The sequence below is a fragment of the Podarcis bocagei genome (genome assembly GCF_964188305.1).
Source record: "Podarcis bocagei genome assembly, chromosome: 3".
Taxonomy (NCBI): Eukaryota; Metazoa; Chordata; class Lepidosauria; order Squamata; family Lacertidae; genus Podarcis; species Podarcis bocagei.
Genome location: NC_138127.1, coordinates 70,787,573 through 70,804,470, shown reverse-complemented (window position 1 = coordinate 70,804,470; position 16,898 = coordinate 70,787,573). Strand labels below are relative to the sequence as shown.

The 16,898-nt window shown below is 42.6% G+C and overlaps 1 long non-coding RNA gene across 1 annotated transcript in view; it reads left to right on the top strand.

Moving 5' to 3' along the window:
* LOC308583396 overlaps positions 1 to 16,479 on the top strand; it is a 443,390-nt gene extending 426,911 nt beyond the window's left edge. Inside the window, exon 3 of the long non-coding RNA XR_014006195.1 lies at positions 16,275 to 16,479. This is a non-coding gene — a long non-coding RNA (uncharacterized lncRNA). The remainder of the gene's footprint in view (positions 1 to 16,274) is intronic.
* The last annotated feature ends 419 nt before the right edge of the window (positions 16,480 to 16,898 follow it).

Below are 16,898 nucleotides of genomic sequence, written 5' to 3'. Positions count from 1 at the left end.
GTGTGTGTGTGTGTGTCTGTGCCGACACTGCAAGCCAAGTCATAAAAGGCCACATTGCAGCTATAGACAAAGCTACAAAAGCCAGATGCAATGGAACATTATCATAGAAAGCTATTACATCATGGCACAGGTCCAGAGGGAACATAGCGGGGTGTGACTGGGGCAGGATGGGAATAGTTTGGTTATGCAGCATCCTAAAGGCCTCTGGGACACCCTTGAGATGCAAGACTACAAAGGGCTCCAGCACTTTCAACTGGGGCTGGAAGCACATCAACAACCAATGGAGTTGAGCCAGAAAATGAGTAATGTGCTTCCTTCTGTCCTGTGACCTGCCCATGGGGGTTCTATTATTTAGCATGGTGCCTGTGGGCACCCATGAACCCACAGAGGCTGGTGCCCACAGGGTCACCTCTTACCCTACTGAAATTAGTCATGAAAAAAGCATGCTGTTGTGGCCAGTATAATAAATTCTGGTGTATGCTTGGTTGCGGTGTGTGAGTCTTTGTGGGTGCCGCAACAGTTTCTCCCATTTGCCAATGCACCCATGAGCCCAAAATGCTTGGCAACCCTTGGTTTTTGGCCCTTTCAGCAAAAATATTATTAAGTACTGTATATACGGCATCCTTGTTATACAACACAGCTTTTTATTAAGAACTTAAAAATAACCCCCAATCCTGCTCAGAGCACTCACATATTAGACCATTTTCAAGAAATACAACAAAGAACCAGATGTTGTGTACATCGTTTTTAAACTGCAGAAATTTGTGGTGCCCCAGTGTTACTGTTGTAAATCTTACCAATTAAGAAGATTTCTGTCCATTGCCATGTCGACCTCTCTCTAAATAATTGCCCTTTTAATATTATCCTAGGCATAACTCCCACTGATGTGATGAAATGCCTGTCTTTGAACAACACCACTTCAGACTATTGAAAAGAGATTCAGTGATTGTACACACACACCAAAGCACAGACAGTCAGAAAACTAACATGTTGGGGCTATGGCAAGGGTCATAATTGCCAAATTATGACTCAAACTGAATTGGGGGTTCCTCTGAACTCTCCTAATTCATATACTCATAATGCTTTTTTTCTAATAAGGTAAAATGGACATATTTTTCATTGCTCCATTGAACAATGTGTGTGTGCATGTGTGTGTAAGGGTTAACCATCCTGCCACACTAAGTCCTAGCACCGACTGAAATTCCCCCAGCCGGTTTAAAAAAATGAGAGACAGGAGATCCGATCATGGATTACCAGTTTCATCTAGTTTGGCCCTGAGATCTAGGCCTAAATTTTTAGTAATTGGTTCCCAAAGAGCTGATAGTTTTAGCAATGTAACCAAACACTCCCCCATCCTGCCAAAACATAATTGCTTTTCCATGTCATAGTGAAAACAAAGTGAGGGGTGGTGCAGGGAAATAAGCATTGCCTAGTTAAGCAGCCAGCTTCATAAAACGTTATCCATAACATACAACATCAGTCAGCCACTTCAAATAGAAATTTTTGAACGGAAACTAATGCAATCAAAAATTGTTTCAGGGTTTTCAATGAACTCAACAAATGTCCGGGTTAAACAAGGAAGGTATATTTCAAGTGCAATGAGCAAGCTAACCATATGAATTTTATCCCCAATATAGAAGTCCATATGCTAGTTACTATAACAAGTCCAGGAGAAGAGGGGAAATACAGATTTTCAACACAACTGATGAGAAGGGTAGGATTTTGAGCTACAGGGAGATAAAGTTTAGTAAAATCCCAGTGCCCACTCTTAGAATCATTCAGAGTCACATGAAGGATCCTAGATTATCATGCACAAGTCACATAAACAATCTAGAGTTTAGGGTTGAGTAGTGAGGTGACCAAGTTTGCTGACAATACAAAACTGTTCAGGGTTGTTAAAACAAAAAGGGATTGTGAAAAGGAGCTCTCCAAGATGATTAAAACGTCAGTAAAATGGTAGATGCAATTAATATAGCCAAGTTATGCATGTTGGGGTAAGAAATCTTAATTTCACATATTCACTCATGGGGTCTGAACTGAGAGTAACGGACCAGGAGTGAGACCTTGGGGGTCAAAGTGGATAACTTGATTAACACGTTGATCCAGTGTGTGGCAGCTGTGAAAAAGGCAAATTCCGTGCTAGAGAACGCCAGGAAAGGAACTGAAAATAAAACATCTGATACCATAATGCCTTTATACAAATCTATGGTGCGACCACATTTGGAATATGGTGTACAGTTCTGGTTGCCCCACTTCCAAAAGGATATTGCAGAAAAGGCTGCCTCTGTGATCAAGGGGATGGAGCGACTCCCTATGAAGGAAGGTTGCAGCAGTTGGGACCTTTTTAGTTTAGAGAAATGACAAGAGGCAACATGATAGAAGTGCATGAAAGTATGCCCGTGTCAGGGACTGGACTGAGGAGGGATGGTGGAGACTGCCTCCCCCCTCTCCTGAACCTTCCCGAGAAGAGGAGGACAGTATAGATTTACAATGGTGGTTTGCAGAGGGTCACAACTCAGGGATAGAAAAGGGGCAAAGCTGGGAAATAATGGGAGAAGCAGAGCAGGAACAGCTGGCTGACATGTTATCACTAGAGAGCATTCCAGACCCCCCTTCTCCCAGAACATGGTGAGCAATGAAAGCAGGAGAGCAGAGAGCCCAGAGCCAATTGTCCCTGAACAGACACCGTAAGGGAGGTGGGTCTGTTGACGACTAAGAAGGGAAGGGGGGAGATGATTACTCGGAGCAACACCATTATCCAAGAGATAACATTTCTACATCTTTCTCTGTAAATATTGAAAAAGAGCTTCTTGTGTTTCCATTACTGGCAGCCTGCCATGAGGGAGGGTGGTCGGATTCCCTGAAGCTTGACAGCCTGGCACGGAGAAAGTGGATGGAGGAAAGGTTTCCTTCCTCACTCATGACACTAAAACTAGTGGGCATCCAAAGAAGATGAATGTTGGGAGTTCTTCAGGCAACACACAATTGAGCTACGGAAGTCACTCCTACAAGAGACAGTGATGGCCACCAACTTGGAGGGCTTTAAAAGAGGATGAGACAAATCCATGGATGATTAGGCTATCACTGACTACTGTGACTATCCTCTGCCTCAATGGACAGAAACAGGAGGCTTCTGAATACTAGTTGCTGGAAACTACAGGATGGAAGAGTGCCGTTGTGCTCAGGTCCTCTTTGCAGGCTTCCCATGGGCATCTGGTTGGCCACTGTGAGAATAGGATGTTAGAATAGATGGGCCACCAGGCTAGCTCTTCATGGGCTCTTATTTTGTTGCATCCAATACAAACAAACAAAGATGTATTTTTAACAGTGTTTGTTTTTCATTTTAAACTAGCAGCCTCCTACCTGGCATTGCTCTGGAATTCTAAGAAACCCCCAAATCAGTGCAGTTTTGAAATGTTTGTTCTCACATATTGATTTGAAATGACCTCTGTGTCCAAACAGAGATGAAAACCTGCTCCTTGAGCCTGGGGACCATATTTCAGATAGATAGATAGATAGATAGATAGATAGATAGATAGATAGATAGATAGATGATAGATAGATCGATAGGTAGATCGATAGATGATAGATAGATGATAGATAGCTAGATAGATAGATAGATAGATAGATAGATAGATAGATAGATAGATGATAGGAGATGATTGATAGATTGATAGAAATATAGATGATAGATAGATGATCAATAGATAGATGGATAGATGGATAGATGGATAGATGGATAGATGGATAGATAGATGGATAGATAGATGGATAGATAGATGGATAGATAGATTATAGAGATAGATGGTAGATGATTGATTGATGATAGATAGATAGATAGATAGCTATAGATAGATAATAGATGATAGATAGATATTTTAAGAGATGTCCAGTGCATGACAAGCAACTTTCCAAAATATATCATCCAGTTTGATTATTATCAGAGCAATCCAAACTCTCTAATACAGGTTCACACTTAGTGGTGGGACAATTGATGAATCTGAGGTTCTCCCAGCTCCTCCTAGTTGGGAGTGCCGTCCTTTGGGCCCCTCTCCAGAAAATTGGCTTGCTTAGGATTCAGTAGTTCCACCCCAGCCCCTCAACACCCTCTCTGTGGGGGTCTCGCACAAGCTGCTGCTGGTAGGAACACTATTGGCGATAGCTCCCAGTGGAGGCTTCCTCGTTGTGGAAGGCTATTGCATGTACTTTTTTGAAATCAGACATCCCGTTATATTCAGCTGAAACATCTATTCAAGCTTTTGAGTGCTAAAATGAATCTGGAGTGGAAACTGTGCTTCACATGCCAGCTTCTCAGAAAACAAAATAGAATAAAACAGAAGAACATATAATAAAGAATATGTTAATGAAACAAAAGTGATCCCTGGCAGTCAGGATAAACATTTTCCACCCCCCTGCACAACTGCTGCATGCTTTTGGCCTGTGGTATCGCACTCGCACTGGATATTTCAGATAAGCCACTGATTAGAGTACTTTTTCCATGTCTGCTCTACCAATAAAATGATTAAAAGGGAGCAAGAGTTGCTTTCCCTCCCCTACTCTCCATATGTTTTGCTCTGTGTTAACAACTATTATGACTAAACAAAAGAAACTCTAAACTCGGGCTTAAGGTGAGAGACTGATAATACTTTAGACTATGCAGCTGAATGTTTATCCACCGGGCTGGGACAAGTCACATATACGTGAGGCACCGTCCTAGTGAAAGGTGAGGGCTGAGACTTTGAACATATGGGACCAGAGTGCCCTTGTTTGTTCACAGGGAAGGTTGGGGCAGTGAGGGGGCCCAGTCAGGGCAAAACGGGAGGCTGGCAAATAGGCATCAGAGGGTGCCGGCCATTGAGATTGTACAAATGAATCCACAGGAAGATAATATGCCCGGGGCTTTATTCCTTGCTGCACTGTAAGACAAAACAGTGTTATACAGGTTGGGTACAAACCATATGTTTAAAGCACCCATTTGCAAAGTATCCTGGGAGCTGTAGTTTGTTAAGAGATGTAAATGAGAGTTCCCATGATTCTTTGGGGTGGGGTATTAAATGTTTAGTGTGTACACAGCCACAGTCAGCTTCTTCGTAATATTTAAAAACATTTTGTTTTTCATTTTGTGATCCTGTTCATCTTCATTACTGAAAGGCCTGCTTGTTTACATGTTTCATTCAGTAAAATCTTGTTCGTCTTGTCTTCCATTCATTAGCATTTCATTTGTCTCACTGCTCACTTTCATCTTTGGATGTTGTGATTTCCTCTCGTTTGGTCATTTTTCACTGCTAAATGTGGCAATGGAATTGAAACAGACATTGGTGGCTCCTCCTGGCAGCTACCATTTTACCTATCCATATGTTGTTGTTTTTTTAAGTGTTGTAGTACCATTGGATTCAATGATGGTTCTGAATGTCTTTTTGAAAGCTGCATCAATAGGAGTATAGCATCTAGATCAAGGGAAGTAATAGTGCCACTGTATTCTGCTCTGGTCAGACCTCACCTGGAGTACTGTGTCCAGTTCTGGGCACCACAATTCAAGAAGGACACTGACAAACTGGAACGTGTCCAGAGGAGGGCAACCAAAATGGTCAAAGGCCTGGAAACGATGCCTTATGAGGAACGGCTAAGGGAGCTGGGCATGTTTAGCCTGGAGAAGAGGAGGTTAAGGGGTGATATGATAGCCATGTTCAAATATATAAAAGGATGTCACATAGAGGAGGGAGAAAGGTTGTTTTCTGCTGCTCCAGAGAAGCGGACACGGAGCAATGGATCCAAACTACAAGAAAGAAGATTCCACCTAAACATTAGGAAGAACTTCCTGACAATAAGAGCTGTTCGACAGTGGAATTTGCTGCCAAGGAGTGTGGTGGGGTCTCCTACTTTGGAGGTCTTTAAGCAGAGGCTTGACAACCATATGTCAGGAGTGCTCTGATGGTGTTTCCTGCTTGGCAGGGGGTTGGACTCGATGGCCTTTGTGGTCTCTTCCAACTCTATGATTCTATTCTATGATTCTATGATTCTATGATTCTATGATTCTATGATTCTATGATTCTATGATTCTATGATTCTATGAAAGGCCTAGGAAACAGATGACAGGGAAAAGTGATCCTCTTTTTTGTTTTCCTTTACATCAAAAATTCTAATATTGCCTTCAGAAAGAACCCGCTCCAATTAAATTTATGGCAGATGTTTAACCTTTAAAAAACAGATATAATATAATTTACCTTGTGAAAAAAGAAAAGTCTGCAGTCCTAGGCTGTGAGTTCCATTGAAATCAGTAAGACTTCCAAATAAACATGTAGAGTATTGCGCTGAGCTTGTACAAAATTATTGGCCAGAAATTTCTAGTACCATAACCAATATAGAAATGATGAAAGTTGGTGCCAAATAATGAGTTGGACATAGGAAGTGCCTCATGCTGAGTGGAGGGACAAGGGTGGCGCTGTGGTCTAAACCACTGGAAGGTTGGCAGTTCGAATCTGCGCGATGGGGTGAGTTCCCGTTGCTCTGTCCCAGCTTCTGCCTACCTAGCAGTTCAAAAGCACACCAGTGCGAGTAGATAAATAGGTATCACTGTGGTGGGAAGGTAAATGGCGTTTCTGTGCACTCTGGAACTCATCACAGTGTCTCGTTGTGCTAGAATCGGTTTAGTCATGCTGGCCACATGATCAGGAAAGCTGCCTGCGGACAAATGCCGGCTCCCGCTGCCTGAAAAGCGAGATAAGGCCCACATCCCATAATGCCTTTGACTGGACTTAACCATCCAGGGGCCCTTTACCTTTTTACCTATACTGAGACAGACCATTGGTCCGTCTAGCTCGGTATCTTTGACAATGATTGGCTGCTGCTCTCCAACCTGGGGATGGAAGCTGGGACTTTTCACACACCTTCCCTCTAAATATAGAGCTCCTTATTGGAGATAAACATTAAGGAGAAACTGAATTGTTTGTGGCTCTTATGGTTTTTTGTGTGCTTGCTGTAACATAGCATTAATCCTGGGCTCTCTTCCTGGTACATAGGGATATACAGTGGTACCTCGGGTTACATACGCTTCAGGTTACATACGCTTCAGGTTACAGACTCCACTAACCCAGAAATATTACCTCAGGTTAAGAACTTTGCTTCAGGATGAGAACAGAAATCGTGCTCCGGCAGCACGGCAACAGCAGCAGCAGGAGGAGGCCCCATTAGCTAAAGTGGTGCTTCAGGTTAAGTACAGTTTCAGGTTAAGAACGGACCTCTGGAATGAATTAAGTACTTAACCTGAGGTACCACTGTAGATTGGTACGTAGACATACGATCACAATGTAAAAGAAAAGGAACTGTCCATGGCATGCAGTAAACTGCAGCAGGGCAAACATTTAGAAACAGCAGAAAGACAGATATGTAAAAGTAGAATCTTCTGTGGAGTCAGGCCGTGCTCAATGTTGTGTACTCTAACTGGTCACAGTTCTTCAGCATTTCAGACAGGGAACATTCCTAGCCCTACCTGGAAATGGCAGGGATTTAACCTGGAGCCTTCTGCAATGCAACACTGATGCTCTGCCATCCAGCCACAGCCCTTCCCCAAATGCCTGCCTGAAGGCAATGTCCTCTTTTGTTGATTTCACCTACCAGCAGGTTACCTTGTGGTTCTGTGCTATTTTGGTGCCAACATTCTTGACAGGTTACTGGACCGAGATGCACACAAACACCATGAACAAAAATATCACAGACCTCAATGCGGTGCCTGAATTGGCTCTTTGTGACTGACCCATTAATAACAGCTGGCGGGTTTTATCATTCAGCACCACTTGTCTGGCCTCTTGGGAAAGAGGGGGGCTATCCGCCCGTATTGAAGTACCCCATGCTGCTTTCTCAGCTTTTAATTTATGTGTGGTGCCATCTCCTTTGAGATACAGGGCACACAGCAGCCCTGGGCAGTGTTTTTTTCCTCATAACTATTTAATTTTTCAGTACACAAACGGCATTAGATTTGCAGTCCTATGCTTTTGTGGATTGTGGCTGATTCACTCAGGAAGTATCATGTAGAGACAAGGTGTTAATACTAGGTCTCTCTTGCAGATGCAAAATGAATATTAGATAAGAGAAGTTGAGCGATGTAAAGTGTAATATATTGGAAACCTCGTGATTACACTGACTAGTTTGCCATCTAATCACACAGGCCAATGTTTTCTTTCTGTCTGTTTTGCCAGTGTAATTACTAAGCCAGATATGCTTTTTATATGACTGTTAAATCAAAGAAGCCAGATGAAAATCTCTTTTTTTGAGGAGTCCAGACCTCAATGATGCTTGTGTATCAGTTTTTATATGCTTGCATATCAGTGGGCTGTTCTTTTTAATGTAAATCTTCCATCTTTGGAAGGGCTTTTTGTTTTAAAAGACCTTGCATTCTTTCAAAAGCATTTGCCATTTTATAGATGCTAGGAATTCTGCACCTTCATTACTTTCTGGCACAGAGACTTAGCAAGCAAAAGCTTATGATAACGAGCCTGAAAGATACAATAATCTATGCTGGGATGTCCAAATATCCTGTAGTACAAAGTGCATCCCTTAGTTTCAAAAAGTACCCCTTATTCTAGAATTTCCCAGTTTAGCAGCATAGTCCCAGGTTTGTCTACTCAAAAGTTAGTTATCGAGTACAGTGCCATAGGACATACTCGTAAGTTAGTGTGCATAGCATTTCAGCCTTATACTAATTAATGTATTATTAGTATAAGGTCATCACCCTTAGAACCCCCACATTCCCCAGATATCTCTCTCTCTCTCTCTCTCTCTCTCTCTCTCTCTCTCTCTCTCTCACACACACACACACACACACACACACACACAGAGAGAGAGAGAGAGAGAGAGAGAGAGAGAGAGAGAGAAACTATATTTTGAGACATGTAAAGCCTGAGAACTTGAGTATATCTGTAAGTAAATCCCACTGATGCGATGAAAATACAGAAGTTAATAGTTGTGTCAATATTATTCATGTTCAACAAAAAGTACAATAAGGCTGCAATCCTATAACACTTTCCTGGGAGTGTGTATTGAACACTGCGGGACTTGCAAGAAAAAGTCTCTAGGACTGTGCTGTTAAGTGTCACCATATCTATTTTTGTATTTTATGAACTCTGGAATTAACTGCACAGTTTAAAAACCTTTTAACTATATTCTTATATATTGGTGTATTTCTGGTTTTAGCCTATTTTAGTTTATCTTTATTTGTTTGATTGTAATGGGATTTGATAGGTTTATTGCTGTATTTTACTGATGGTTGATGGATATTGACTGTAAACTGCTTTGTGAGACAACTGTTATGAAAAACAGTGTAGCAGTTTTTTAAACAAGCAAACAAACAAACAAGCCAACTGACATCCTTATTTTTTAAGATTCTGCTCTGCAAACTCTGTTTGCCCTCCCTTCTTCAAGCATAACAGACGTTCAATCACGCTTATGCAACCTAAGTGGTAAGAGGATTCTAAGTGAATTCAACTGATTAAATTATTAATCTTCTGTCCTGGGAAGAATTTCACAAGGTTGTGTTGGGCTGAGATGTGTCCTTAATAGCAAGTTTTAGGTGTCAGGTCAACAGGAAAGAAGAACCCAGTTCAGATCACTTATTTCTAAACTAGTAGTGCTCTAAGCTTGTGAGAATATTGTCAGGAGCCCCACGTTCCCAGTGGCTTGGAAAAGGAATGTCAGTCCGATCTAGGACAACCAAGCCAATCTAATATGCTGTACTGGTTCCTTCCTGAAAACAGGTACAATACACGAACCATAGGAGCTGAGGTCTCTTTGGATCCCCCCCCCATAAAATACTTTAGGGGGCTGGGGCCCCCAAAATTGTTGGGCATTGCCATTCAAATGGTGTGTATGTGCCCCATCATGTGATTGATTATGCCATGTGGGGCTTACCTGGGTCCCCCCAATACAGTGGTGCCTCAGGTTACATACGCTTCAGGTTACATATGCTTCAGGTTACAGACTCCGCTAACCCAGAAATAGTGCTTCAGGTTAAGAACTTTGCTTCAGGATGAGAACAGAAATCGTGCTCCGGCAGCGTGACGGCAGCAGGAGGCCACATTAGCTAAAGTGGTGCTTCAGGTTAAGAACAGTTTCAGGTTATGTAAGGACCTCCAGAACGAATTAAGTACTTAACCTGAGGTACCACTGTATTTTATTCAAGTTGGCCCCCCTGGCATGGGTCACTGAATTTTTATTGTGTGGCATGGAATGAGATGGGTTTTGTTACAAGAGCACCAGTGCATAGGTCTTTAAAAGTACTTAACAGCCATGCTGGATCCGGCCAAAGGTCCATCTGCTTCTAACAGTGGCCAATGACATGCCTTGGGAAGCCCAAAAGCAGGGCCTCTGCCAGCATACTTCCTTCAACACTGCAGGCAGTTACATAGCCATAATATCTAGTAGCCACTGGAATCTAATTCCCTTTTAAAGCCACCCAAGCTGGTGGCCATCACTACACCCTGAGAGGGTAAATGCCATAGTTTCTGTAAAGAATTATGAAGATAACCTGCCCAGGCACAGTATAACTGGATGAACCCGTTGACAGCATGAACTGGGTGGCCTCATGAACTAGAGTAAAAACAAAGGAACAGAATTGACTAATGCAAAGTCCGAAAGGCACGCCTTGGGGGACTAATGACAATAATTTTTCTCAACAGCTGTGGATCCATTGGCTAGAAATGACAGAGGAGGAAGATCAAGGGACGTTGGTCCATTACAGTAATGTAAGCCTATGAATCCCACAGTGGTGTGTCTGCAAGGAAGGCAAAGGCAACTCTTGCATGTATCACAAGTAGGTATGGGGGAGAAATTAGATTCAGTTCTCATTTAAAAGTAAATCTACCTAATTCACAGTTTCCAAAACTGTATGCAAAGCATGGCACAGCTGTCCGTCCGTCTGTCCAAACCACCATTTCTCTTGAAATTTGAGGTTCTTCAGCCTACTGATGTGTACAACAATGCATATACTATGGTAAAGTGCATGCAATATCAGAAATAACATGAAAATGCATTATGTTGGGGAAAAACTATTTGCAAGGATGTATATTTTAGGCAGAATTGTAAATACAAATGTGCATATTCTGAGAAATGTACACTAATCTGATGATGAAGGCTAAAAAACAAAAAGCCACTCAAACCTCATGTGGACATGTGGGGAATTGAATTTAAGTTTGGGAAACTGAGAGAAATAAAAAACAGATTGATCTGCTCATCCCTTCCCCTGCCCAAGGCAAAGAAGCCTGGATGTGCCTTCCAGGCCCATTTTGAGCAGCACCCAGTGGCACAACTGGGTCCCCCCCCTTCTGAAATGAAGTGAGAAACAAAAGACAGCTGTGCTGGCCAGGTGCTCCATGGGTGCCATTTCCAGCTAGGCTGCCTCTTTTATTTTTTAAATTATTTTTAGGCTGGCTCTTTTATTCATGAAGTGAGGTGGGGCCATCAAAGGCCTTTCTAGCCCCTTCGTTCAAGAGAAAAAGCCAACACTCATGTCTAGGGGTTGGCATGCAAGGTATGCACACCTCAGCGCAGGCAGGCCCCCTACACATTTTTGCAGGATCATGTGTAGGGAACCTAGCGCCCATCTAGGTGCCTACACAGAGGTCTGTGGGAAAATCAGGCTTGCAACATGCAGACAACATGCAGGGCAAGATTTCCACAGGGGTCTTGTTGACTAATGCACCGAGGAAAATGTATTACTATATTTCAGAAGAACAGGACCCAAAATATTTTAACCATTCCTTTCCACTTCATCTTGGATAGACATGGCACTTTTTATGATTGATGGCAGATCCTCATTGTTTAAAAGTGGGTTCTCCTCCTCCAGCAGCCTAGAACTTTGCAGACAACTAAAGACAAGAAAAGACACAACGGCCATGCTGTTTTTACAAGAGCTTAAGCCACCTCCTGGTGCCAGGCAGGCATTCTATACACACCCCTCCTTTGTCTACAAATACACATCCACAAATGTAAGTCACCTGAATAGGACTAAAAGCTGAAGTTGCTGGCAAAAGACTTTGACCTGATATTATTGAATATGCATGTGGGTTGCACAAAGTCCTTGTAGGTTGCACAAAGTTGCTCATTAAAGGAAAACATTTGAATTACCTTATTTTAGTTATTTTTTGCAACATTTGGGATTTACTTTCAGTCCCCCGTGCCTCATTCTTTTTTCAATCCATAGGAGGGATTTGGGATTACAACATTTCTTTGAAAGATGCTGGAGAGGGACTCTTTATCACAGACTTCTCAGAAAGCCTTAAATGATTTTATCTAACCTTCCTTCCTTCCTTCCTTTTTTAAACAAACCTTTTCAAAGACACTGAACAGGTCAAACTAATATTTTTGCTTTGACGGGACCCAGGCCTTGGCTTTTGCTCTAGCGGAATGTGATAATTGTGCTCATTTGTGACGTCAACACGAGGGACCCATGAGAGGAAATTTTTGTTAATGGGATTTATTCGTAAGCTCCTGGTTGATCCATTTACAATTCCTAAGTACACGTTTTTGTGCAGCTCGCAACAAGCAAACTGAAATAATCTTCGGACGAGAGCCAAACATAGGTAGCACAAGGACAAGGGAATGGAGCAATATTCTGAAGTCCACACAAAGGAAAGTTTAACCATGCTTGTGCAGAGACCGTACAGTGGGGCTCACATCTTCTTGGGGGGCTCTTAATGTCACTGTGATTGATATAAGCAAGAATAGCAGCATGAAACACGAGAAAAGGCAGAAGCACCGGACAAGTAGGAAAGTGATTATTCTGGATCAGTGGTTGCACTTACATTAAACACACAAGAAAATTTGCCAAGGGAGGGCTTATTGAGATCATTTTGCTTTGCAAATATTTGCCTTTCGGAGCAAAACTTTGGGAGCTGCTTTTGCACATCTGGGCTCCTTCTCTCGCATGGACTTTTCCATGCAATAGCAGCTGTCAACGTTTTACTTTGTTGCTCAGTAACAAGCAAAGCGGTAGAGTGCAGGGATAGCAAACACCTAGATGTTGTCCCTAACTACAGAACGTTCATAAACTGTGCACTAGACCAGTGTGAACATACTGCTAATAATTTGCAAAATATTACGAGCTTAGTGAACTCCTAATCCTGGACCTCCCAAATGTGATGAGCACCTTTCACTTGCGTACATTTTCCTTATTTTTATGCCACTTACCTACAGTTTCTGCATCCTTGGACCACTAGTTTCCCTCCATCTACAGCATTCCTGGATCATTCAACCCTCCTACCGCAGTCTTCACCAACCTCTTGACCACCAGAAGTTTGGGGTCACATCTTCCATCAGCCCCAGTCAACACACATGTCCAAAACATTTGGAGGGCACCAGATTGGCAAAGGCTGACCTACAGGAAGATTCAGTATGGGGCTGCTGTTGTTCCTTTGCCTATCCTTTGCTTTTTGGACTCTTTTCCCCTAATTCCTGCTGCAGCTTGAGTTGCATCTCGGTGGCCTGATGGTAGACCACCTCCACTCCTTACACTAAGAGACCCTCCCTTCATTTTCAATCAAAGCTGAATGACCCCCTTTCCAGACCTAATAGCTATTGTGGAAGTAATCAAAGAACGTGCGTATGGACTGCCCATTAGCCCCCAAAACGGTTCAGTGCTCAAAATATCTAGATGGGTGTTTTCCAGATGTTTTAGACTACAACTCCCATCAGCCCCAGTTGGCACGACCCTACTGCCTGGGGATGACAATAGCTATAGTCAAGAGCCCCTAAAGGGATTGTGGAAAATTTGTGAAGTAGAGTTATGGCCAAGGGCTGTGAGTGCAAAGAAGATGCAAAGTAGGTGCCAAGAAGTAGCTGATGCCAGGAGAACAAAGGAGCAGCGCAGAAACCATGTGTATGCATGGCAAGGTAATGGTGGTGGGGGTTGGTGGCTTGTTGCTACTTTCAGATCCAGTAATAAAATGAGATAATATTTGGTACAGCTCTTCTGCAGTCAGCATGGAGTAAAGATGGACAAATTGGTCGATTTTGTTTTCTCTGTTTCCAGTCTTAAGTTCAGTTCTCCCCATTTCCAAATCAGGCTACAAATTTGTATTTTTTTTAAAAGTCCATATCATTAATTAGATATATAAAAATCCATCAGCGCTTAAGTATGCATTCATCACAGTATGCACATTTTTGTAAGCAAATTCCCCTTATATATAACATTTTTTGTGCATTATTTTCACTAATATATGCATTTTTATGTGCACTGCAAAATTCAGAGGGGTCGAATTTTGAAGGATCGCTACACTTTGGTACACACCGTGTGAATTGGCTAAGTTTTTAATAAAATGTGAACCAAACCAGGAATTTCTCCTCTATTCCTAGCATTGGGGCAAAGAGCTGCTCAATTTCCTGCAAACTTTTATTTTGCGTTTAAACTATTTGTGTCATATAATGCTTTCGTTAATCAAGTTAGCTGCCCTTTCTTTCTAATCGATCAAGGGAATGCAGCAACGTCACTGTGAGGAAAGGTTTCAGCATTTGGGACTTTTTAGTTTAGAGAAAAAGCAAGTAAGGGGTGACATGATAGAAGTTTAAAATTTTCTGCATAGCATGGAGAAAGTCATAGAATCATAGAATCATAGAATCATAGAGTTGGAAGAGACCACAAGGGCCATCGAGTCCAACCCCCTGCCAAGCAGGAAAGTGAACAGAGCAAAGTTTTTCTGCCTTTCTCATAACACCAGAACTCTTGTACCTCCAACATAGCTGAACGTTGGAAGTTTTAGGACAGATAAAAGGAAGTACTTCTTCCGACAGTGCATAGCTAAACGATAGAACATGCTCCCACAGGGGGCAGTGATGGCCATTGGTATGTACTAAGCTTGGATCCTAGAACAATAGGCAAGTAGGATCCTAGAATGCAACAACAGATTGGCTAGCAGGAAAAGACCAATCAGGCTCCAGGAGGAAGTTAATCAGCCTATTAGGCTGGTAGGATCGAAGAATGCAACAACTGATTGACCTGCAGGAAAAGACCAATCAGGCTCCAGGAGGGAAGCAGAATCAGCCAATCAGATGGGACTCTGTATATAAAAGCCTGAGGTTTGGGGGGCAATTCATTCACTGTTTTACAAGCTGCAATAAAGAGCATGAAATCACTACAGGACTCCGAGTATCTTTCAGCCATCAACCCGGATGGCTTTCAAAGAGGATTAGATGAATTCATGGAGGAGAGGTCTATCACCAGCTGCTGATCATGACGGCTATGCTCTGCCTCCACAGTATGAGGCAGTCATGCTACTGAATACCAGTTGCTGCAAATTGCAGGAGGAGAGATTGTGAGGTCTTCCCAGAAGGTTTCCCAGAGGCATCTGGTTGGCCACCTCAAGAGCAGGATGCTGGATTAGATGGGCCCAATGCCTGATGCAGAAAGCTCTAAGATTCTCCATGACGTTGGCTGTAAGCTCATCAACTCTCTTTCTAAACAACAACTATTAAAAATTTGCTTTTGTAGCCGTCCACAGCTGCTTTTCTGGAGAATATTTTTGGGACATCTGACCAAAACAATCAAGTGACATTTGGAGCTCATTAAGGAAACAGCGCAGGGAAAGATGCTAATGAGTGATCTGCTGGCTAATGGGACTCTTGAAATGAGGTAAATAAAAGAAATGGACTCAGGACAATCCCTCATGTTTTCCCCAGATGTTACAAATAAAAATCTGATCCGTTATTTATCCAAGTAATTACAGTGAAACCATGGCTTTGAAAGTGTGAGACAAAACTTCCCTTAGGATGCGCAGACAGTGACTAGGAGGTGGAAAGGAAACGTCATAAAAATGTGGAAAGGGAAGAAAAGAAGTGTAGATTAATGGAAAAGAGCAAAGACAGAAAGGAAAGAAGCCCTAGGTGGGAAATTAAAGAGCCTGGACATTTTGGAAAAATGTGAAAAGTTAGAATTTTGTATCTAAGGGTGGAACTACACTTTTCCACAGGAAGAAAACCCAAAGTAATTCTATGTTTCCTTTGGTACACCTTATGAGGAACGACACCTTGCCAACAAAGGCCCATATAGTTAAAGCTATGGTTTCCCCAGTAGTGATGTATGGAAGTGAGAGCTGGACCATAAAGAAGGCTGATTGCTGAAGAATTGATGCTTTTGAAATTATGGTGCTGGAGGAGACTCTTGAGAGTCCCATGGACTGCAAGAAGATCAAACCTATCCATTCTTAAGGAAATCAGCCCTGAGTGCTCACTGGAAGGACAGATCCTGAAGCTGAGGCTCCAATACTTTGGCCACCTCATGAGAAGAGAAGACTACCTGGAAAAGAGCCTGATGTTGGGAAAGATTGAGGGCACAAGGAGAAGGGGATGACAGAGGACGAGATGGTTGGACAGTGTTCTCGAAGCTACGAACATGAGTTTGACCAAGCTGTGGGAGGCAGTGGAAGACAGGAGTGCCTGGCGTGCTCTGGTCCATGGGGTCACGAAGAGTCGGACACGACTAAATGACTAAACAACAACAAATGAGGAATGATTGAGGGAAGTTTAACCTGGGTAAAAGGAGACTGAGAGGAAATATGAAAACCATCTACAAATATCTCAAGGGCTGTCACATGGAAGATGGAGCAAACTTGTTTTCTCCTGCTCTGGAGGGTAGGACTCAAATAAATGGCTTCAAGTTACAAGAAAGGAGATTCCAACTAAACATCAGGAAGAACTTTCTGACAGCAAGAGCTGTTTAACTCTCTCAGGAGGTTGTGGACTCTGCTTCATTGGAGGTTTTTAAGCAGAGGTTGGATGCCCATCTGTCATGGATGTTTAGCTGAGATTCCTGAATTGCCTTTGGGGTCCCTTCCAACCCTATGACTCTATGACTAATGCGCAGGTGGAAAGCCCTTCAGGGGACTGTCAGCGGGTGGGTAGGAGCAGTTAATCCT